This window comes from Staurois parvus, unplaced genomic scaffold (genome assembly GCF_062004578.1).
Source record: "Staurois parvus isolate SC_StPar_1 unplaced genomic scaffold, SC_StPar_1.0 ptg000058l, whole genome shotgun sequence".
Lineage (NCBI taxonomy): Eukaryota > Metazoa > Chordata > Amphibia > Anura > Ranidae > Staurois > Staurois parvus.
This window is the reverse complement of record NW_028317854.1, coordinates 1,051,184-1,074,625: the sequence shown is the minus strand read 5'-3', so window position 1 is coordinate 1,074,625 and position 23,442 is coordinate 1,051,184. Positions and strand designations below refer to the sequence as shown.

Below are 23,442 nucleotides of genomic sequence, written 5' to 3'. Positions count from 1 at the left end.
GTAAGGGGGAGGATGAGCGATCTACCCCCCCAAACCATACCAGGCCACATGCCCTCAACAAATCGGCTTGCCCCATGTTGTTGAGTACAAGGGCCTCTTCCCCAAAAGCCTGGCCTGGTGTTTGTGGGGATGCAAGGGGTATGACTTATCAGAATCTGGAAGCCCTCTTTAACATGGGGGCCTCCAGATCCCCCCCTCCTCTTTCACCAAACAAATGTCAGAAATAAATAAAAAAGAAACACTGCCAGTTTTTGACAAGTCCTTTATTAAAAAAATAAACATGTTCCCAGATGTAAATCGAGAGTCAATCACAATGAATGCTGACCAACATGAAGAAAAAATATATCCTGCCACCCGCCGACCATAAAAATTCTCACCGAAAGACACTTGCCGAATGACAGCTGATTCTCTCTTATTTACATAGTGCTGTAAAGTTAAGCACCGTACAAGAATATCGAACGATTGATCGTCTATTGTTTTTTTTTTTTGCATGCTAGTTTAATATAGAAAACGAAGAGGTTACTAAAGTTATGAAAATTCTCATATGACAGAGTACAACTTTGGAAGTGATGGATTGTAATGTAATCTTTTGTTTCTGAATATGCGTGGTCTGGGTCTTCCAGTGTTCTTCAGACAATTACTGTATTGATTAAATGAAAATCGTTCGTTCTGGTATTGTGCAAGAAAAAATTTTGTGTTTGTCCCTTTGGATATTGTCGCATAAACTATTGTGATCAGCTCTTGAAAGCTGTGAACTAATGATCAGATTATCGGATGATCACTCCAAAAGTGGTATTTATTGGCCAATTTTCTCATCGAGTGTAAGGACCTTTACTGATCGTTCATCTTTAAAAGAATGAGGATGTAGTGGAAGAGGTGGTCCTGGGCATGGTTCTCTTTTGGACTGGCTGAAGTGTGAGTGCAAATGGTTCCAGAACTCTGCTAAAAACAGGAAGTAAAGCACTCCTACATCATTTGTGTGCCAGTCACATTGGCAAAACTTGGCATCTAAAGGCTCCCTGTGGTCTATTGAAAAAGTGGAGTGTTTTCTGTACATATGGGCGGACATCAGCATACAAAAGCAGCTAGAAAAAACACAATAATGCAGAGATCTTTGGTAAGATTAGTGATGATCTCAAACAATGTGATTACCAAAGAAGTATAGAACTATGTTGTGCAAAGCTGAAAAACTGTGGGCTCAATATCTAAAGGTGGGAGATGAACTACGTAAATCTGGCATTTCAGCAAATGAAAAGGATATATTCCAGTGGTATGACGCTCTGGACAAAATAATTGCTCTTAAACCAAAGAGGGGTCTGAATGTCACATTCAAGAAGACCATCGTTACTATCTGAGAACATTATGGCATCTGATAACAGTATGCAATTTATACCAGCTGATACCATGGTGGCAACTATACCATTTGATATCATTGTGGAGGACACAAGACCACCAAGCCCTCAGAGTCGTAAGTAGTCCATTTTAACAACTATTCTCAAGATCATTATGTGTAATATGCAGTAACTCCTCTCAGCCATTATGTGCTAATGTTTATATGTGCGATCTAGAACAGAGGCTCGGGGGCAAGGTGCACATGCTCAATTTGGTGTGTGTTGCTAGATAGTTTTTTTTTTTTTTTTTCTTGGCAGAGTGCATGTGATCAGCACATGGCCAATCAGCACTGTTCAGGCAGTGGTCAGGGGTCCTGCATCCTCCTACAGCAGAATGAAAACTCCTCCTACAAGCTGTAACCAGTGCTCTGCTGGACACTGATAGAAGTCACAAGACTGCTCTAACTGCTGATGAGAAAAGGTATTTAGCAGTTTATATATACTAAAATAATTATATTTCCATGTCCTGTGTACTGTGGGAGACCAGATATAGTGACTGCAGGTTCCTGGGTTTAGTAACACTTTAAATATAATTTCTGCTTTCTGAGGTTCTTCAGATAATGTAATTAACAAACCCTTTTCTTAACTAACCCTATCCTTTTGTATGATTTGTGCCCATTCCTTCCATGGGAATTCATCTACTTGAGATATATTATATTGTACTGTATAGGAAGAACACTTACATTTTTCATAAGCATATTAGTTAAATTTACTCTAATTCCATTTACACTGATTCCTGTAGAGTCTCCTTCTATGCAGTACAAGCCTTGATTCAGGATCTCTATTCGTGTGCAGGAAAGGAAGAAAAAAGCTTTAACTGTTTCTGAGTCTGTCATAACTTGAAAACAGACTTTCCATTTTCCTACAAGAGTGACAGTCATAGGAAGTTTTCACTTTTTCTGTTCTTGCTGTACATAATGAATGATTATGGAAACAAGAACGAAAATACCTTTGTCCTTTTTAGGCAAACAGATTACTTTTGATTGGAAATGCAAACAAGAAGATAAATCTAGTTGTTCTGGTTCAGAATTGTTAGTATCCAAAGCAAAATCTGTAAACTACAGTTGATGATAATCTAACAATTGAATATCACTAACTAGCAGTCCTAAGATTGTAACTGGAACTAATATGCTATCGGAATCATTGAGGTACTATAACATGCATGTGGATTACATCTTGCCCACTTATTTACCCATAAATCTGTATGATTCTTTTGCAAATACATATTCATTTGGTAAACTCTGCAAAATACCTAGAGTTATTCTACTTTGGAATTCCTTTAAAATTGGTAGAATACTCTGCCTGCATCTCTATACATGTCCTGGCTATGTGGGAATGTTGCTTACTGTCCATTACATTTAAAGTAATATTTTGTAAATGGACTATAGATGGGCCTATAACCGTAGCTGTCTTTATTAGCATATTTTCTAATATTTGATTTAGATTTCTCTGAAATTTAATACTTTTACTTCCCACTAAGCCTGCTGTTTCTAGATCAGGCTTTAACATAATAATACCCATACTATTAGTAATACTTCCAATAGTACCAACTCCTCCAAGAATTCCTTCTACTATACCTAGTTTATTCCTGTTATTATTTTTACTGTTAGTTCCAAACCATTTATCCATACCCAATTCCATATTAACTAAATATTCTTGACATTAGGGATACTTTGATGAAAATTTCCATTCAGAAATGTTACATTTCCAAAGTATAATCACAAAATGTCCTCTCAAGAGGTTTCTGGATTGGAAATAACATTTGAAGTATCACATTTCATAGGATAATTTTTTACTGATTTGCAATACTCATATATACCTTTGTCATTTAGATTTGGACTACTTTGATGATAAAGTTATTATTAGTCCAATCTATATTTCCAAATTTACCCTTATGAATTATATTAGTTGAGCTATGGAAAAGACTACCCAAAAATTCACCATTTCTCTACCAGGTTAATAGAGCATTTTGAGGTAAGTATATTTACATAACACATATCAAAGTTAAATTATCCTTTCCTTCTTTAAATTTGAGAGATTGTGCAGATACTTTTATGTCTGGAATACTCAAATCCACAACTGTAATAGTCACCCTCACTTTAACGTGAGCTAAACTTTTTGTTATTTGAAAATCCCACTCTGATTACATGTCCTGTAATTTTTAAGTGTTCAGGATCCATAAATTGTAAAGAATATTACGTTAAAAACCAAATATCTGTTTTGGATCCTCCTAGTGAAGAGGAACCTACCCTATCTCTTGTTAAATCACCAGTCCAACTTGTAGACTCATTTCCTTTTAAAACTATGGACCAAAATCCTGTATCTGTTAAATTACATTGACATGTACCAGATCTATTATTATGTACATATGATCCTTGCAAATTTTGTTTTGCATTTTATTCTGGCTTGTATTTCAATAGTGTTGTTATGGAAAATATACAGTTCCATACAACAAGTAACTCCATAACCTTTACAAGTGTATCCATATAAATCTACAGCTGTGTCATTGTCACTGTATCTTGGAAAATGTCTCTTGTGCCTGTGTTCCTCTTTGATGTAGGATCTCAGACTTGTTCTTTTCTGTTGAGCTGGAAAACGTCATGTATGTTTTTATGAATGCAAATATCATTAAGGAAAAAGGGAGTCCTGTGATGATGAATTTTTTCCCATTTAATGTTCTTTCAGTTTTTCCGATGTTATCGTTATTAATTCTTGGCGTTTGTTGTTCCTCCATGTTTGATCATCAGAAGCCATTTCTGCAAAAGAAATATAGTATCATTACCTTGGCATAAATAATTGCATTGATCAGTGTGAACCCATATTTTTTGTTGTCTCCATGCATTTTCTACAGAATTGAGAGGTTTTTGGACTTGTGCCATTACACTTAGTGTATCCAAAATATCAAAAGGGTCTTCCCAATTACTTTGCCATGGCCCACTTTTCCTAAAGATTTTAATCATGACTTTTTCACCTTTCTCAAATTTTGAGGAGTGTTGGAGGAATTATTTTTTGCATGCGAGAAGCTGCATGTGGCAAAATGGTGTTCTGATTGTCTTGCAACATCTGTAACCATTTGGATTTCCCAATTGCTTCTTTCTGCAGAGTAGACAAAAAAAGTTTCATGTGGGAACACAAGTGCCATTTTTCTACCTGTCATCAGTTCAAATGGACTGTATTGTGTAGATGAGGATGTTGTACTTCTCATACTCATTAGAGAAAAAAAAAGGTACAGCATCTACCCATGAATTTCCTTTGTCTAGTAACATTTAAGCAATTCTGGATTTGATAGTCCTGTTCATTCTTTCCACAATACCTGCAGCTTGCAGATTGTATGGAACATGACATGTTCGCTGGATTCCCAGAATTCTACACATTTCCTGCATTACTTTACCTGTAAAATGAGATCCACGATCTGAACTGAAATTCACTGGGATCCCCCAAGTTGGAAAAACATGATTCTTGCAGTTGTCAGTGCATTGTCTCTGCGTACAGGTAAAATTTCAACCCATTTTGAAAACACCAACAACTATGAGAGCATATCTGAATCCATTTTTTCCTGTTGGCAGTGGTCCTATATAGTCTATTTGTAATATGGACCGTGCACCATCTGCTGAAGGAATTCTTTGGAAAGGAGGTTTATGTCCCTTTGGTCTGGGGTTCACTTGAGCACAAATAAGGCAAGATTAAATCATATTGTCTACAGTTTCTTCCATTTTTTTCCCAGAAAAACTTCTCTTTGAGATCCTCTACCAATCTCTGCTTACCTACATGGCCTATGCTTTCATGATTGTATTTTCTGAATTCCACTTGTAAATGTTGTGGTTTAACAAGACATAGAACCCTGTTTAAGTCATGACACAAAATCCCGTTTTCACAAACAAAGGAAAATTTTGGATCAATATGAGAATCAGAAAGAGATGGATTCTTTTCCTGTTATTCTGCAAATGAGGGTATCTGTCTTTCTGACTGCGTTTACTGAAACTGGTTCAGATGGAATCTCTGATTGATCATTAACAGCTGCTACTCTTGCTAATGTATCAGCTATCCTATTACCTATGCTCAGTTCATCATTTTCTTTCTTATGAGCTGATACTTTAACAATTGCATAGGCACAAGGATTTTTCTCTGAGTGCAAACATTGATTCCAGTATTTCTGTGTACCAAGGCCTTGCTTGAAGCATCTATAAAACCTCTTATTTTCCAAATTTCTATATGGCTAACATCTTTGATTGGAAACACTTGGGATGTTTTTCTCAAGGAGACATTTCAGGGTGGAATGAGGTGTCTGTAGGGTTTAACAAAATTATCTTACAATGTGCTCAGTTGCCTTCACTGCATAGTGAACTCCTACCAATTGTTTAACACATGTCACAACCTCTCAACAGGTATTAAAATCCTAGAGAAATATGCCAAGATTCTCCAAATTCCTGCTTGTAATTGAAGTAACACCGAAGAAATAGCAGTTTCATATGTATGCACCTGTAACGCAAATTGTGCTTGCCTGTCTACTGTAACTAGGGCTGGTGCTGTCTGCAAGATAGTAAAGTCGCATCAAAGTCGCACTACATGAACAGAACTGTCACACTTTCCTATTAGCCGACATCCCCCTCCCCCCTCCCCCCCCCACAAAATGCATCAAAAACACGTGTTCAAAAACGTACCACAAGATGTGCCGGAAAAATTAATCAACCGCAACCTGCATAAATGTGAACCTAGCCTGATACATTTGAACGAGTCTCTCTCAGCAATCTAATTATTATGTTAAATGCACATTGGATGAGACATTTATGATTATTTACTAGGCCCATGCACAAGGCTGCATTGTTTATACAGTAGTGGCTAGGCACAGTTACTGTCATGTGTCCTCTATATATTTCACTATATATGTGAACTGGTGTAATTTTATAATGTATATCTACACTGGAGTGGATGTGTTCTGTAAACTACAGCCTTTTTAAATTTTGAAGCACTTTAATTATTTGACCTCCGGAAGGTTTTGCCCCCTTTGTAACAAGGGCATTTTTTTGCTATTCAGCACTGTGCTACTTTAACTGGCAATTGCTCAGTCATGCAACACTGTCCCATAATTAATTTTTATCTTTTTTTTTCATACAAATAGAGCTTTCTTTTAGTGGTATTAAATCACTAATGGGTTTTTTATTTATACATCGAAGACCTTGACAACAGGGGAAGGCAACATAATTTAAGGGTGCGTGGTGTCCCCGAAACGATCGAATCCAGCCATCTCACCCAAACGGTATTGGCCATCTTCAATGACCTCTTAGAGAGACCGCTAGAATCTCCAATTCAATTAGAATGCACCCATAGGGCTCTACGTCCGAGAGTTAGAGACGCTGACCCGCCGAGAGATATAATATGCTGCTTGGACGACTTTCGACTTAAGGAAGAAATATTGCATAGAGCAAGAGATCGCAATCGCGTGTTATATAATAGAGTGGAAGTCAAGCTTTTTCAGGACCTCTCCCATCTCACTCTGCAACGCAGAAAGGATTTGCGCCCTTTGCTGGAACTACTCCACTCCAGAGGGATTGCTTACTGCTGGAGATTTCCATTTGGTCTATCAGCAACACACATGGGTCGTTCAGCCCTTCTGAAATTCCCGGAAGACATTATACCGTTTTGTGAAGCTCTCGACATTCCTATTATAGTCGTTCCCAATTGGTCAAGCGATCTCCACCTGCCTCCTTCGCCAGAGGAAGATCCAATGGAGGCTCAATTGGCAGGGCATCCTAGAGGAGCAAGAAGACCTAGAACATCTCCACGCATCTCATCCTCTCCTGTTCGAAGAAGACTCATCCCCGGGGATAGTCTTCCACCCTCACCAGCCCACTGTAAGGCAAGACATGACTGACTCTTCTAAGTTTCCCTGCTTTTCCATATCTCTGCATTGCCATCCCATTTGTTTAGTTATTCACACACCTAAACGTTCATGTCTCACGGCCTCTGTCTGAAACGGGATCACAAGGCACCTCAAATGGAGCAGCGGGAGGTCGAGAAATACAGGTATGTGGGTCGAGAAATACGGGTATGTGTATTAGAAGGTCTTACTCCCTACGCTCATTGTATGTTTCTTATTTGTGTTTACCACCGTTGCAAATAGATACTGAGATCATACCAATTTTTGCTATAGCCTGGCTGCATAGTATTGACATCCCTAGAGCTCTGACCCATAATCTCACCAACTTTAAAACTTGGTTTTCTAGTTCATGGTGGCCTAATACACTATCCTGATAGCCTTAATTTAGACTAGAATCTTTATTAGCCTGGGATCCAGTGACACGGGCTGCTAATCCCCCGCAAAGTTGGCCTGACTTGCTGAATCTTGGTACATGTAAACATTGGTACCCTTGTATAATCTCCCAAGACCATGATCTTACATCTACAATAGGGTAGTCTATTGAGGCCTTCCTAAATTGTTCATCAAAAACATAGTGCATAGCTCCTTCAGCATGAGCTTCATATTTTCGTTTGCTTGTTTCTAGCACTACTCTTGGATGTCGGTATTGGGCTGCCACGCAGAATTCCGATTCTTATAGCACACATAACATCTCCTCACAAGCTTTTTGAGTACCTATGATCACTCAGAGACCCTTTACTGATCATATAGCTTCACACAGCAGCCATGAGCATTCTCTGATTTGGGTTGTGAAGCTTGATATATCAGACGCAATGCATTAATACCAGTTTTCCCACTAAACATTCCCCCCTGGGCATTTCCTCAACCTCCCCGTATATCTCAATTGCCTCCGCATTACTCCCAAATTGGGTGTAGAATACACTAGCAGACTAGACTACAAGTGATTTTCACTGGCTTACTTACTGTCCTTGGACGAAGTGTTGAGTTCTATCTAAGGCAAGTGAATTTCATAACCTTAGGTTAATTGCAGGTTTGCCGTTCTTTTCTGGTTGTCTTATTTATATGTATCTGAATTTCTTAGGATGGCGCTCTCAACAGGCCACAGTTCCATGACACCTCTTCAGCTGCCGCTCCAAACCTCTTGTAAATGTAGGTTAACCTACAATCGTGGAAGTGACCTGTCGTACAGCGTATCGAGTCTCGGGCGGGACAATAAAATCCCTTGGGTCAGGACTGTAGGAATGCGGTTTTGCTAAGCGGTCAGACCGCGACCTGCACTTCCACACACTGGGGCCTTATATATTCTTGTCTGCACTGCTTGAGTACCTGCAGGGCTGATATTTTCTGTCTGACCTGACACAGTAGGAATGAGTTTTACTTGCAATGTTCCTCCTTGATTGCATTACAGGATTTATGTACGATTACAGAATGTAATTTATCATTAACAGTTTCGATTTACCTATTGCCATTATTGTATGTCTACCTTATGCCTATGTTATATTCTACAACGTAACACCACCACACTGTCTTCCTGGGAAGGCGCCACGTCCTTGTAGATATATTACTACCATCCTACCAGACATAACACCCCTATAGCTATATGCACATGCTGACCCATAATATTACAGATAACATATCCTTTCCCTTACAATCTCCTCTGATATCCATCTTACTTTGATTTGAGTATCTCTCCTTACAATTCGCTAACATCTATCCGCCTCCGTGTATCTCCGCCATCTTGTACCGGATCTTATTTTGCACACTCTCTCCACCCACACGACACCTGGTAGATCCCTGAGGATCTTACTAGGATTGTTTTGTCCTCCCTCACTACATCTACTTCTGGGTCCGACACATTTCCGATCTTATTTATACAATTATACAAAATACGGCAATTATTTTACTGACAACTCAGATGTGCAACATAGGACTGTGTAGCCGGACTACTTGGTCACCGGATTTTGCTTCCCTAGAGTAGTGTTAAGGATATATTTCACCTTACACTCCCAGTTTTGAGCATACACTACTAACACTCTCCAACTTTTCTACTTTCTTGCTTTCTGACTCTACCTCATCCTCTCTTTTCTAACCTCACTCTTATTTCTGTCTTCCCCTTAACCTCCTCTCACCCACTCCCCCCCACCCCCCAAATTTTTTTTTCTCTCCCTCCCCTCCAGCTACAGATTAGGAGCCTTAAGCAATTCAGTTTCCCTAATACATAACAATGTCTACCAATCAGGCACCCCGACGAGCGCACCGTACACGTTCTGTGGCATATCTGAATGTGAGAGGCCTAAATATACCCGAAAAACGCTCACAACTCCTGAATTACATGAAACATCTACGAGCAGATGTGCTCTTCATTCAGGAAACTTTTGTGTGGATCATATTCCTAAACTTTCCAATATCTATTACCCAACAGCATATCATTCAGTCAACACAGAGGTAAAAGCGAAAGGTGTATCCATTTTACTCTCCAAAACGCTCCTGCTCATAAATTCTGAATCTCTCGAGGATCCAGAGGGAAGGTTCCTCTTCCTTAAGGGCACTTTATATGACAAACCGATCACTCTAGCCAACATATACAGTCCCAACACTGCACAAGTAGGATTTTTTCATAAAATCTCCAGATATCTTGATTCTTAGAGGCGACTTCAATGTGGCTTTGAACCCCCTAGATGGCACTTTGACAGGCTTCTCATCGAAACCCTTCTGAGCACTTAAGCAGATTAAAGCAGAATTAAATGACCTACTCTTACATGATACCTGGTGTACCCTACACCCCTCCGATAAAGATTACACTTTTTTTTCAGCTCCTCACAAACGTCATTCTAGAATCGACTATCTCTTTCTCTCACAAAAAGATTTGCACACGCTGAGGTCAGCCTCTATAGAACCAATGATTCTCTCTGATCACCACCCAATTATGATGACCATTCAACTTCCCGACGCCCCTTACACATCCAAAACATGGAGATTAGATCCCTTCCTCCTTACTGACTCCGACGTTACCCGTCAAATACGGGAATCTCTAACCAATTACTTTAAAGAAAACATGTCTCTAGAAACGTCTCCTCGCATTCAATGGGAAGCACACAAATGTGTGATATGTAGACTCCTACTTTCTATCTCGGCCTCCCGTAAACGTTTAGCCCAGGCTTCTTTCAATTCATTACTTCAAAAAGTTTGGGACCTGGAAAGTGCACATAAGGGCTCGAAGGCTGTAGACTCTGCGTCAGAACTTGATCAAACACGCAAGCAATTGCGAGATTTAGTGGAAAAGAAAACTAGACGCAATTTTATATTAACCCAGAAACTCTTCTACGAATATGGCAATAAATGCGGCAGGTTTCTGGCACGGGCCTTGCAAGCTAAAAAAGCGTCACATACCATTCATCGACTTAACTCAAAACAAGGCCATCCACTTAAAACATCTACAGATATCGCAGCTGAATTTGAGCGATATTACACCAAGCTTTATAACCTCCTCTTATCACCTAAACCGACAGGGGATGATAGACCATGCAAGGACATCATCCAGACTTTTCTGGTCCAATACCTTCCTAAAGCCATTTCTCAGTCACAAGCGAAAGAACTAGATGGGGCTTTGACAGGCCATTGCCCAACTAAAGCCGGGCAAAAGTCCGGGACCAGATGGTGTTATAACCACATACTAAAATCCTTCATATATGTCCTAGCACACCCATTTCTAAAGGCCTTAAATTCGCTACATACACCAGATCAATCCATTCTCTATCTCTCTGAAGCCCACATTACATTGATACCAAAAGAAAATAAAGACCAGACATCGCCGGCAAACTACTGCCCGATTTCCTTACTGAATGTCGAACTTAAGATTTTTGCAAAGATTCTGGCCAATCGTCTACTGAGCATTATTGACACTATTATTTCCACTGGTCAAGTGGGATTCGTCCCTGGTGGAGAGGCTAGAGACAACACAATCAGAGCTATAAACATACACCATTGGCTGATACAGAAGAGACAATCTGGCTTCTTCCTCTCTCTAAATGCAGAGAAGGCCTTTGACAGACTGGCATGGGACTATATGGAGGCTGTTTTATCTGGCCCCGGGCTTCCTCCCCGCTTTTTGAACTTCATTATGTCCCTATACACAACACCAACAGCTAAAGTGAGAGTAAACAGTCTCCTCTCAAATGCCTTTTCAATACGCAATGGAACAAGACAAGGATGCCTATTATCCCTCCTCCTATTTATCATCACACTTGAACCGTTTCTGCAATGCATTAAACAAAATGACAGCATTAAAGGGATTGCAATTAATGGCAAAACGCACAAAATCACGGCCTTTGCTGACGACATCTTACTTTTCTTAACAGACACACATATTACATTGCCTAACCTACTACATGACTTCAAGCTGTTTCAGTATCTAGCCAATTTTAAAATCAATTTCAATAAATCTCAAGCCCTAAATATTTCCCTACCACAAGATACGCTTTGTCAGGCAAAACTTAATTTTCCCTTTACCTGGCAGTCCGAAGCCATTAGGTATCTAGGAATTCAACTACCGGCCCATCTTGCAGATCTTTATACCCAGAACTTCTTACCCATCCTCTGCAGCATCACTAAAGACCTGCAGACCTGGGATAAACCATTCTTCTCTTGGTTCGGCAGAGCAGCGATCATTAAGATGAATTTGCTTCCTAGAATTTTATACCTATTGCAAACAATTCCAATTAAACTGCCTAATTCCTTTTTTAAGTTTTATAAAACCTTATGCACCTCGTTCCTATGGTGTAACAAATGCCCAAGAATCAGTTTTGACCACCTCACTATGCCCAAAAACAGTGGAGGTATTGGGCTACCGGACATTGCCTGCTACTACAGAGCATGCCAAATAGAATAGTAGATTAGTCTACGAATCATAGTCAAAAAGCGTGGGTTAACTTGGAGGCTGCTTTCTCGAAGACCCCACTTGCCTCATCTCCTTGGCTGAAAAGTGCACACCATCCTATTGAATTCACAGGACACCCTCTTATTGGCCCCACTCTAGCCTGTTACCACCAGATAATTAAGACATCAGACTTTTCTTCTACCCCGGGCCCAGTCTCGTCCATTACTATGAACCCAGACTTCCCTCCGGGTTTGTCACATGCATTTCTTGCAGGATCCGGCCACCCAAATACCCTGAGTATGCACCAACTGTTTAAAGATGGGACATTTCTATCTAGAAACGTCATTCTAAACAAGTGGCCACTCCTGTCCTTGACGCCATGGATGTATAGACAACTACATCATTTTGTTCATAGTTCCTCGCACATAAACAAATTTACTTGACATCTTACCCCCTTCGAAAAACTCTGTTCTACAGACTCTCCCAAGAGACATGTTATATCCCAGCTTTACTCTTTCCTTGAAAACACCATTGAGGTTCAATCTAGGAAAGCCTGTATAGCCTGGAGCTCTGACCTACAACTCCAACTAACGCCGGAAGACTGGGATCACAGTCTTATTCACAAGGGCTCCATATGTGTTTCCACACAGGAAAGCAACTTCAAACTATACTCTAGATGGTACAGAGTTGCATCCCTGCTTCACCATTTCGATCCCAATGTCTCGGACTCTTGTTGGAGATGTCACCTGGATAAGGGTACACTTGTGCACATTTGGTGGGACGGCCCACTGCTGCAGCCATTTTGGGGGAGAGTTCAATCCACAATTGCACGAGTAACCACATAAACCCTAGAGCTTACCCCTGCACAATTTCTACTGCATCACTCCTCACTCCTATTCCAGACATATCGTAAATCACTCGCCATGCATATGGTTAACGCCGCAAAACAGTGTGTCCCAGTCCACTGGCGCTCGACAAATATTCCCACTATCTGTGAAAGGTTTGCGAGGATCAATAGAATGGAGGAAATGGAGGAACTGATCTCTGTTGCCAAGGAACATCCCAAGAGATTCAGGGGAACTTGGGCCTGTTGGAGGCACTTTAAAACCACCCCTACTTACCACTTACTAGTGCAGTAATGATTGACCAGACATATCCTGATACTTGGGAATAATCTCTTTTCTGCGATACTTTTTGATATATGCCTAGACGTACCCTAGTCTTTCACCAAGGCTTACTCCCTTAGAACTTGTATCCGCTTATTACCCGGTTGACTGTTTTGATACGCATCACGTCTTAAGCTATAAGTAGATATTTTTAATGTGACTCATTTAACATGTTGAGAGCCACCTATCCGCAAGCATACATTCCTCTTTCCATTTTACCTCACCCCAAGCCCTCCCTTCCCAACCCATTCCCACCCCCCCCCTTTTTTTTTCTTCTCTCTCTCTTCCCTCTTCCTTTCCTTTCTATATACTTACCTTTATCACCACACTACTCTACTTACTAACTAATCTTTTCTCTACCTGAGCTCTAGCTCCCATCTATATTCTACTCCTATCTTCGTTTTCGTACCATAACTGATACAGAACGCTGTCCTTCAAAGAGACGTACTACGCCCAATATCACTCACACATTAAATTCTTGGACACGCGAAACAGATCTAAAGCTTTAGCATGTGCTGTTCATATTCAATATCACATACTTCACACTTCCCTGACAGAAAATCCTGCTCAAAGGTCAAAAGACTATATATCTCTCTGCTCACTTCTTATATGACGTACATCTCCTGGATTGTAATAATATGTTGACACAATGTTTTACAATGTTATGTTTTGTATTGCCTGTTATGCTTTGACCCGTCTGTGACACGGGAGGCGACATACAGTGACATGTCCGACTTTGGATTCACGTCTGTATATGTACTGTTATGTCTGCTTTTTTCTAATAAAAATCTTTTTTGGAAAAAAAAAAAGTTGGAAAAATGATTACCCTCTCCTGCAAATGGCTTGGGTGTAGCTAATCACCTTCTCAATATCACACAAAGCCATTTGACCTTCAACTGTGATCAGCTGTGGCCATTGTGATTAGCTCAGCATGAAAAGAGCTTTTCTGGAACATTTCAGTCCCTGATAGTGCAACTGAGGCAAACAGTCAATTATGGATGGCAAGGCACTGTCAAAAGATCTGCGGGATAAAGTTGTGGACAGGCAGGCACAAGTCTGGAGATGGATGCAAAAACATTTCAAAGGCTTTATCTATGCCTAGAAGCACAGTGACGTCTATCATTAAGACATGGAAGGTAGTTGATACAACGCAGACCCTCCCTGGATCAGGACGTCACTCCAAACTGGATGAAAGAGCCAGGAGGAAGCTGGTCAGAGAGGCTACCAAGAGGCCTACAGCAACTCTGAAGCAGTTGCAGGAACTTATGACAAAGTGTGGTCATTGTGTGCATGTGACAACAATATCACAAATGTGGCTTGTATGCAGGGCCGGATCAAGCCAGTATGATTAGGGGGTGCAGTAAAAAATGTCAGAGGGGCAGAGGATATGAGGTCAGCAGGGCAGTGTACAAAAACAGGAATCGATAGCAGGGTGTACTGGGGGTCAACAGGTCAGAGGATAGGGGTTAGCAGAGTAGAGGGCAGGAATCAACAGTTTGTATGGCAGTGTACTGATTGACTTCTGTAGAACCAGCCTCTAGGAAAATTTCCACATGATCAGCACCGCCAGTTATAGCTGGCAGCACTTATCAGTGCTAAGGGATAAGTCTCTCCGCTGTCAGAACACAATGCAGATCGCTCTTCAGAGACCAATGCTTATGTAAACAGGCCCCTAAAGCCATGCTGGGGATGGGCAGAAAGATGTTAAAACAGAAGCAACCTGTGAGTGAAAACCCCAGCAGTTTAGCCAACTAGCAGATTGCCAGCCATACCCAATAGTACTAAAGTTTTCCCTGAGTGCTAACTGGACATGAAGGGGGGGGGGGGAGAAGGGGAGAGAAGGGAAGGAGAGGGGAAGAGTTCAGCATTGGGCAGAGCTCAGCTCATTCACCCCACACTGGTCTGGTAGCTCAGGCAGAGTCTTCAATCTTGCATCCAACATGTAGTTGCCAGCTGCAGTGCTTCAAGTCCCGCCCACACATCTCCTCAAGTACAGCCCTGGTTGGGAATTGCAGTGTGGGCGGGGCAGACATGAGGCGAGAGGTGGGAGGAGGTGCACATCTATCTCTCCTCTCCTGTCCATGTAGGGAAGGGGGAAGGGGAGTGTGCTGGCTGGGCTCTGTCACAGACACTAGACTTGATAGATGCAGCCAGCTGCTGCGCACAGCTTCAATTGATGGACGTCATCCACAGGTTGCCTGGGTGGGCACAACTGATATCTGGAGGAGGGGGGCATAGCCCACCCCAGCACCCCCTAGATCCGGCCATGCTTGTATTGGAAGGTTGCAAGAAAAAAGCAACTCCTCAAGAAAGGCCACATGCAGCAACGACTGAGCTTTGCCAAAACGCGCCTTGGAAGATTCTGAGGACACATGGAAAAATGCGTTATGGTCAGATGAGACTAAAATTGAATTATCTGGCCTAATCACTAACCGGTATATCTGGAGGAAATCCAATACAGCTCACCATCCAAATAACACCAGTAATGCATGGAGGTGGTAATATCCTGTTACGGGGGTGTTTCTCTGCAGCAGGGACTGGAGAAGGAAAATCAGATGGGGCAAAATATCATCAAATTCTTGAGGAAAATCTGCTGCCCTCTGCCAGACAGTTTTCAATGAGAAGAAGGTTTATCTTCCAACATGACAATGAACCAAAGCACACAGCAAAAATGACCACACCGTGGTTGAAGGGGAAAAGGGTGAATGTCCTTGCATGGCACAGTCAGAGCCCAGACTTAAACCCCATTGAAAATCTGTGGAATGACTTGAAGACTGCAGTCCACAAACAGTCACCATCAAATTTAACTGAACTGCAAGCTCTGCAAGGAAGAGTGGGCAAATATTGCAAAGTCTAGATGTGAAAGCGTGGTAGAGACATATCCTAACAGACTAAAGGCTGTAATTAAAGCAAAGGGTGGCTCAACAAAATAGTGACACAAGGGGGTGATCCTTTTTCCAACTCAGTGATTCTGTTTTTGATTTTTTTTTCTTGCATGTTGGTGTTATATCTTTCACTTAGATGTTATAAGTTGCAGTAAATAACAGCTGGATAAAACAAAAACTGTGTTTGTCTTCATTTCAGGCTGCAAAGCAACAAAATGTGATTCTTTTGAATGGGGGTGATTATTTTCTATACCCACTGTATAACAGCGAAGATCACTGTTATAAGCAATAGTTTTATCTGTCATGTATGGGTTTCCATTCATGACAGCTTACTTACTGTTGACATGCTGTGATTGGCTACAGCTAATCAGAAGGTACAGGTACCATGTGATAGTTGTGGACCAATCACATCATCACAACAGTAATCAAGCTGCCATGACTGGAAACCCATTCATGACAGTTTGCTTACAGAAATATGAAGTGATCACTATGGTTGGTCATAGCGATCACAGGATACCCCGATGAGCACAACACAGAACACAATAATCACAGAATCAAGCAACTGCGTGCCCCGGGGGCCCGCATGTACCAGGCGATGTACCAGTACATCTCCTGGGATGGCTGTGCCGCACACAGCAAAACTGCTGTGGGTGGGCAGCAAGTGGTTAACTGTTTCCCACCGCCCTATAGCAGAAATATTGCTACAGGGCAGCAGGGGTGTGCAAAAATATATATACAGTATATGATTTTGCATTTCCAGATAGGGGGCGCGCGAGCTGCGTGCTCACCCTATCTGTGCCACCATTGGTGGCCTAGGCTGTCAATCACCAGGTCCCGGCCGGTGATTCCCCACCACTACCCAGCGATCACCATGTGTCACAGACTGGGGAGAGACCTGTATGTAAACAATACAGATCTCTGCCTTGTCAGCTCCTGCACGCTATTCTATATTCTGTTCTATAGGGTAATGATGTCTGCCTTTTTGAATAAATTGTCAGAAATATTTTAACTATAATTCCATGTGTTGTCTGGTTAAGGCTGTAATTAAAGTGAGATGGTTTGGTATTACCACTGCTAGAACAATTCCAAAGCCATGAGCAAAATATGAACCCCATCAATTCCATTTTGCTATGTGAAGGCATAATTTCTCTACTGTTGCACTGAACAGAAATGAGCCACAGTACTTTTTTGGCGCATACAGACTGAGCTATTGCAGGGCCTCAATTTAAGATGCTGAACTGCACAGAAAATAGACACACATCCCTGCCTAAACACAGAAAAATGTTATACCTTTCCTTTCTTGGTGCCTATCCATGGTAAAATACCTATGGTTGGTAGCTCCGCCAACAAACAACCCACAGGACCACATTATCTCTATAAAAGACAGGGGTCCTCCCTGCTTCATTCTTGTAACTATTCTCAAATATTGGCAAGAAGAGAAATAGGAAGGTTGTATGCTGCCATGGATAAGCATCAGGAAAGGAAAATTACGGAAAGGTAAGTATTCAATTTTCCGGTTTCCGTGTGCCTCCATGGCAGCTTACCTATGGTAAATAACTAGCTCTCAGGCAGGGGATTTCCAAAATACATTTAATTTAGATTACAAAACTGAAAATTGCAAGCTCTTTTTCCTAAAGTCTCTGGACATCAGTGAGGCCAGATCCAGGCTGTAGTGTGACATGAAGGTGGTAAACAATGATCAGCTGCTCAACAGATCATTTTAGGAGAAACATTTGCCAAAGCTGCCCAAGCGATCTCTTGAGTTGGGTGAGCATTAACCACCTGAGGTGCTGGAAGGCCACAAGCCCCGATATACTTTGTGTATTATTCGAACAATCCACCCAGCTATTATTCTCTTGGATGCTACCAGGCCCTTCCTTGAGCCATTGGGGATGATGAATAAGTGCTGATCCTTTTTCTATAGCCAACTCATGTAGTTTTGATGAATTCTGCTTTTCAGAAAAGGCTGGCATGACCCTGTTTTGCCTCAAAACAAAGTGTTTTTAACACTACTACAATCGCTCACTAATACACGGATTAGGCTTAATAAATATTAAAGCAAAACATGATTTATTGAATAAGTTCTGTTAGTATAATAACATAAGAATTGTCAGAATTGCAAATCATATTTAGATCATATTATAGCAAGAATAAAGCATCAATACATCACCGGATATTGTAGCATCACCCACTGCCCAGTGACTGGGGGACTCCAACAGTCAGCAAAGGGGAATCCGGGAAATCACCGCAAGGCACGTCTGCCGCATCTTCAATGAGTCCCAAATTCCCCTAGAATCCCCCGTCTTTTATATACATAGTTTGGAATGTCTTTATCTACTGCCATGCGCAGTATCTCCTGGTTGTATAACGTCATGTATGATTCTGCGGAGTAGTTAGAGTCAACGCGTGATCGGCTGTGCCATCACGCGTAGTTACCTATTTTGATGGAATGCACATCTGGTGAATATCAGCCACATCTCTGGTTTCAACAGGTTTTAACTGGTTTAATGTATACTTCCAACATGTTATTTTGAACTCCAGTTACCCATCTAATGGTTATAATCGTTAGCATTATGACAGTTGAGTGTCAATCACTTCTCATCCATACATCCTATACACTCTTGTCACATATGTATCACAATCGGTCCTTGATTGAAACTCAAATGACATAAGTTGCCATAACCACCGTTGGTTTTTTGCAAAATAATTTGTATGCTATATAACAATTCCATAATGTCAATAATGCTATAAATATCATAATAACCAGCAGAGGGTGCACTAGAAAATTCAAAACCTTAGTAGCCGAGGGAGAATAACCCAGAAATACATCCCACCAATGATGGGAGGTAGCGTCAGCTATGCTAGATCCTAGTTTTATCAGTCTTCCACTTGATATGGTCGTAGTCACCACATGTTGTGCAATTGTAGTGTTCAAATATTCAATATGTTGTTGAACTTCGATTGATTTATCCATTAATTGTTTCAAAATTGTTAAATTAAATTCCCAATTGGGAATTTCCAATGAATCACTTTTCCAATATTCCTGAACCGACTCATCCTTATCTCCTTGTAATATAAACGTTTCATTATGCCACATTAAAGAAGATATATTACTGATACAACCTGAAAAGGGAACTTTCATTCCTCTGACTGCAGGAATGTCAGTTACCATACACACAGTTTGTGGGGCTATTTCTACCATCATTTAATAAGACATAGGTAGAATGGTCCATTTACATACATTTACAGTGTTCTGCAACAAACATGGCTCATATACAGAAGACTGCAACTTACATATTTTTCCCTCAAGAGTATTATCACAAAATGAGAGATCATGAGTTTTGTTATTATTGACTACATGGGTGCCATAAAACTCTGGACTCCAATAATGCTGAGCACCAGGTGCACCAATAATCAAAGGCATTACAACAAATTTACACATCGTAGTGGTTTTAGTAACATTATACATTAATATTGTTCCAAGACAAGTAGTGTCATTGCAGATCATTTTCTGAGCTTCTAAATGAACCCACATGTTTACTGGGATACTTTTGTTAAATGCGGTCCTCCACACTAATTCATTTCCCGTCATTAACATAGCCTGCATATTCATTTTCTGTTGTTGCTCATATATGGTCTGCAATGTACATACCGTCCAATTAATCAACTTTGTAATGTTAGCATCAAAATCTGTTAAAAAATAATTTGAAGCATTTACTACATGGAGCATCACATCACAGTTTTCTGTGCATGTTGACCCACTTTTTCACATGTAGAAGGCAATCTTTTAATATGTCCAGGGTCGCTATGAGTAGTGTTTGAATTTACAAAGATTAAGTACTGACCCCACCATGATCTTCCTTGGATTTCACTGGCGTTGGTACAAGTCATAATGATTGTCTCATTAAGAGCAAACTGAAAGACAGTAGTTGGTTTAGTCTTAGTGGTACAGTTTCTTGTTACGGACCTCCTATTTGCAGCTGACAAATAAATGAAGCTTGCTTCCTGTTGGCAACAGCAAATGCTAACTTCAGAGATTACATTTATCACACCTTCATTTCCATGAACCGCATATGTTGGCTTGTAACCCTCTATTGGAGCTCCTGTCCATACAGTACCATTGAAGGTTATATTTGGAATGGGGCAGGGCTGATTAGCTGGGCATATAAAATCGTCTTGAGTTCTATTCGTACGCATGCTTTTCCAACCCCAGCTCATTCTGACATTGCCGATATCTGTTACTTTAACTCCCGGCGTCCACGCTCCGACCTCTAATTCCACCAACCACACGATGCCAAGAATTCCAAGACTGAAGATAAGTATATCGTTGCTCTGTGAAAGACAATACAGTATGAATCATTCCCGCAAGTAACATTTTTCTTGTGGGACATATTCCCACTTTTCTCTGCCTGGTTTCATGATCAGTATTGTGCGGTCCTTACCAACGGCTATTACTTCTGCAGGTTCCGGGGGACCAGATGCCCCCTGTACCCAAATTTTAGCCCCCACATTAACTGTGTTAGTAGAGCCAAAGCCTTGGTCTCCTCTAACCGTTAACTTTGTGGAAGCTTCGCCTTCTTTAATGTTAGCGATATACAAAGGAATCAAAAGCAATTGAGCCACCCGGTCCTGGGCTGGCAAGATCATGGACTCCATACCAATAATATATTCTTTTATAGGAACTATCAGTACAGGGTATTTTTGTGGAGGTATATTCCTAATTTTTAAGGTCACTTCAGTTTGTACACCTTCAGTCACCTTCCCCCCCAACCCTGATATTTTTACACTGGGGGTCCTTTAAATTTATTTGGATTTCCATAAATTAGAGTAGCCTCTGCCCCCGTGTCTACTAAAGCTGGCACTGTTTGTATATTACCCCCTTTCCAATGGATACTCACCTGTACATACGGCCTATCATCTTTTTTAATCCATATGGGGGCTTGGCTGGCTACTCATGCCAAATTATCCTCTTGCGATCCTAACAGATCTTTGGGAGGAGCTGAGGCTGTCTGAATTTTTTAAAGCTACCATGGTTGCTATTTCTTCCCAGGGATAGATTTTCTGAAACTGATCCCAATCAGTGAAATCTCCTATACCCTTTTTCACCTTCTCCTGTTCCCTTTCTTGTCTCTTGTCTACATCCTTATGTTCTTTTAATGTTACTTCTGCTGTCAGGGCTCCCAGGTATGACCAGAGATGTGTGACTGACGCAGGGAAACGCAGACTTCAGATATGAGATAAACAATATAATTTATTAACACTAACAATACAAACATAAACGCAGTGCAATACTAAACATAATACAGTGCAAACAAACCAAACCAACCACCCACAGATAACAGTACATACAAGCAAGCGTCGTCAGGCAGGCCGGGTCAATATCAATTGGGCAGGTAGGTACAGGGGGAGCAAGCGGAGAATGGTCGGGGTCACAGGCCAGGTTCAGCAGGTAGCAAGCAGCGTAGTACAGAGGGTCAAGCAGAGGGATCGTCAGGGTCACAAGCCAGGGATCAGAACAGGTAGCAAGCAGCGTAGTACAGAGGGTCAGCAAAGGAACAGAAACAGGATGCAGGACAGATACAGGGCCCAGGACAAACACACACTAAGGCAGAGTCTGTGGGTCTGGCCATCCCTTAAATACCCCAGCATAATCAGTTCCAGGTGTTAGCTGGCTGCAAAGTTGAGTCTCTGATTGCTGGGAGCACCCGCTGGCCAGCCCTGGTACTGCAGATCAAAAGGCAGGTGAGTCCCACCATTGCTGGCCAGTCCATTCCTGACAGTACCCCCCCCCCTCAAGGAGCGGCCTCAGGACGCTCCAAACAGTCCTAGCTGGAAAAAATGTTCCACCGCCCGGGTCTGGTAACTGGCGGGATATCAAAGACTGGCACACCTGGCAGGACTCCGGGCAGCGGTACACCAGGCAGAGGCACATTGGGCTGGACTCCGGGCAGAAGCACATCGGGCAGAGGCACACCGGGCTGGACTCCGGGCAGAGGCACACCAGGCAGAGGCACATCGGGCTGGACTCCGGGCAGAGGCACATCGGGCTGGACTCCGGGCAGAGGCACATCGGGCTGGACTCCGGGCAGAGGCACATCGGGCTGGACTCCGGGCAGAGGCACATCGGGCTGGACTCCGGGCAGAGGCACATCGGGCTGGACTCCGGGCAGAGGCACATCGGGCTGGACTCCGGGCAGAGGCACATCGGGCAGGACTCCGGGCAGAGGCACATCGGGCAGGACTCCGGGCAGAGGCACATCGGGCAGGACTCCGGGCAGAGGCACATCGGGCAGGACTCCGGGCAGGACTCCGGGCAGAGGCACATCGGGCTGGACTCCGGGCAGAGGCACATCGGGCTGGACTCCGGGCAGAGGCACATCGGGCTGGACTCCGGGCAGAGGCACATCGGGCTGGACTCCGGGCAGAGGCACATCGGGCTGGACTCCGGGCAGAGGCACATCGGGTCACCGGGCGGAGCAGCAGGCACCGGGCCCCCGGGCGGAGCAGCAGGCACCGGGCCCCCGGGCGGAGCAGCAGGCACCGGGCCCCCGGGCGGAGCAGCAGGCACCGGGCCCCCGGGCGGGGCGACCGGCACCGGGCCCCCAGGCGGGGCGACCGGCGTCGGGCCCCCAGGCGGAGCGGCGGGCGCCGGGCCCCCAGGAGGGGCGACAGGCATCGGGCCCCCAGGAGGGGCGACAGGCATCGGGCCCCCAGGAGGGGCGACAGGCATCGGGCCCCCAGGCGGGGCGACCGGCATCGGGCCCCCAGGCGGGGCGACCGGCATCGGGCCCCCAGGCGGGGCGACCGGCATCGGGCCCCCAGGCGGAGCGGCGGGTGCCGGGCCCCCAGGAGGGGCGACAGGCATCGGGCTCCCAGGTGGGGCGACAGGCATCGGGCTCCCAGGTGGGGCGACAGGCATCGGGCCCCCAGGCGGGGCGACAGGCATCGGGCCCCCAGGTGGGGCGACAGGCATCGGGCCCCCAGGCGGGGCGACAGGCATCGGGCCCCCAGGTGGTGCGACAGGCATCGGGCCCCCAGGCGGAGCGGCGGGCGCCGGACCCCCAGATGGAGCGACAGGTCTCGGGCCCTCAGGCGGAGCGGCGGGCGCCGGACCCCCAGGTGGAGCGACAGGTCTCGGGCCCTCAGGCGGAGCGCGGGCGCCGGACCCCCAGGTGGAGCGACAGGTCTCGGGCCCTCAGGCGGAGCGGCGGGCGCCGGACCCCCAGGTGGAGCGACAGGTCTCGGG

The 23,442-nt window shown here is 43.4% G+C and overlaps 1 protein-coding gene and 1 pseudogene across 2 annotated transcripts in view; one reads left to right on the top strand and one right to left on the bottom strand.

Annotated features, from left to right (window-relative positions):
* LOC149469843 (multidrug and toxin extrusion protein 2-like) overlaps positions 1–23,442 on the top strand; it is a 169,633-nt gene that overhangs the window by 71,467 nt on the left and 74,724 nt on the right. The gene's annotated exons all lie outside the window — the stretch shown is intronic.
* On the bottom strand, positions 18,250–20,758 carry LOC149469844 (uncharacterized; annotated as a pseudogene).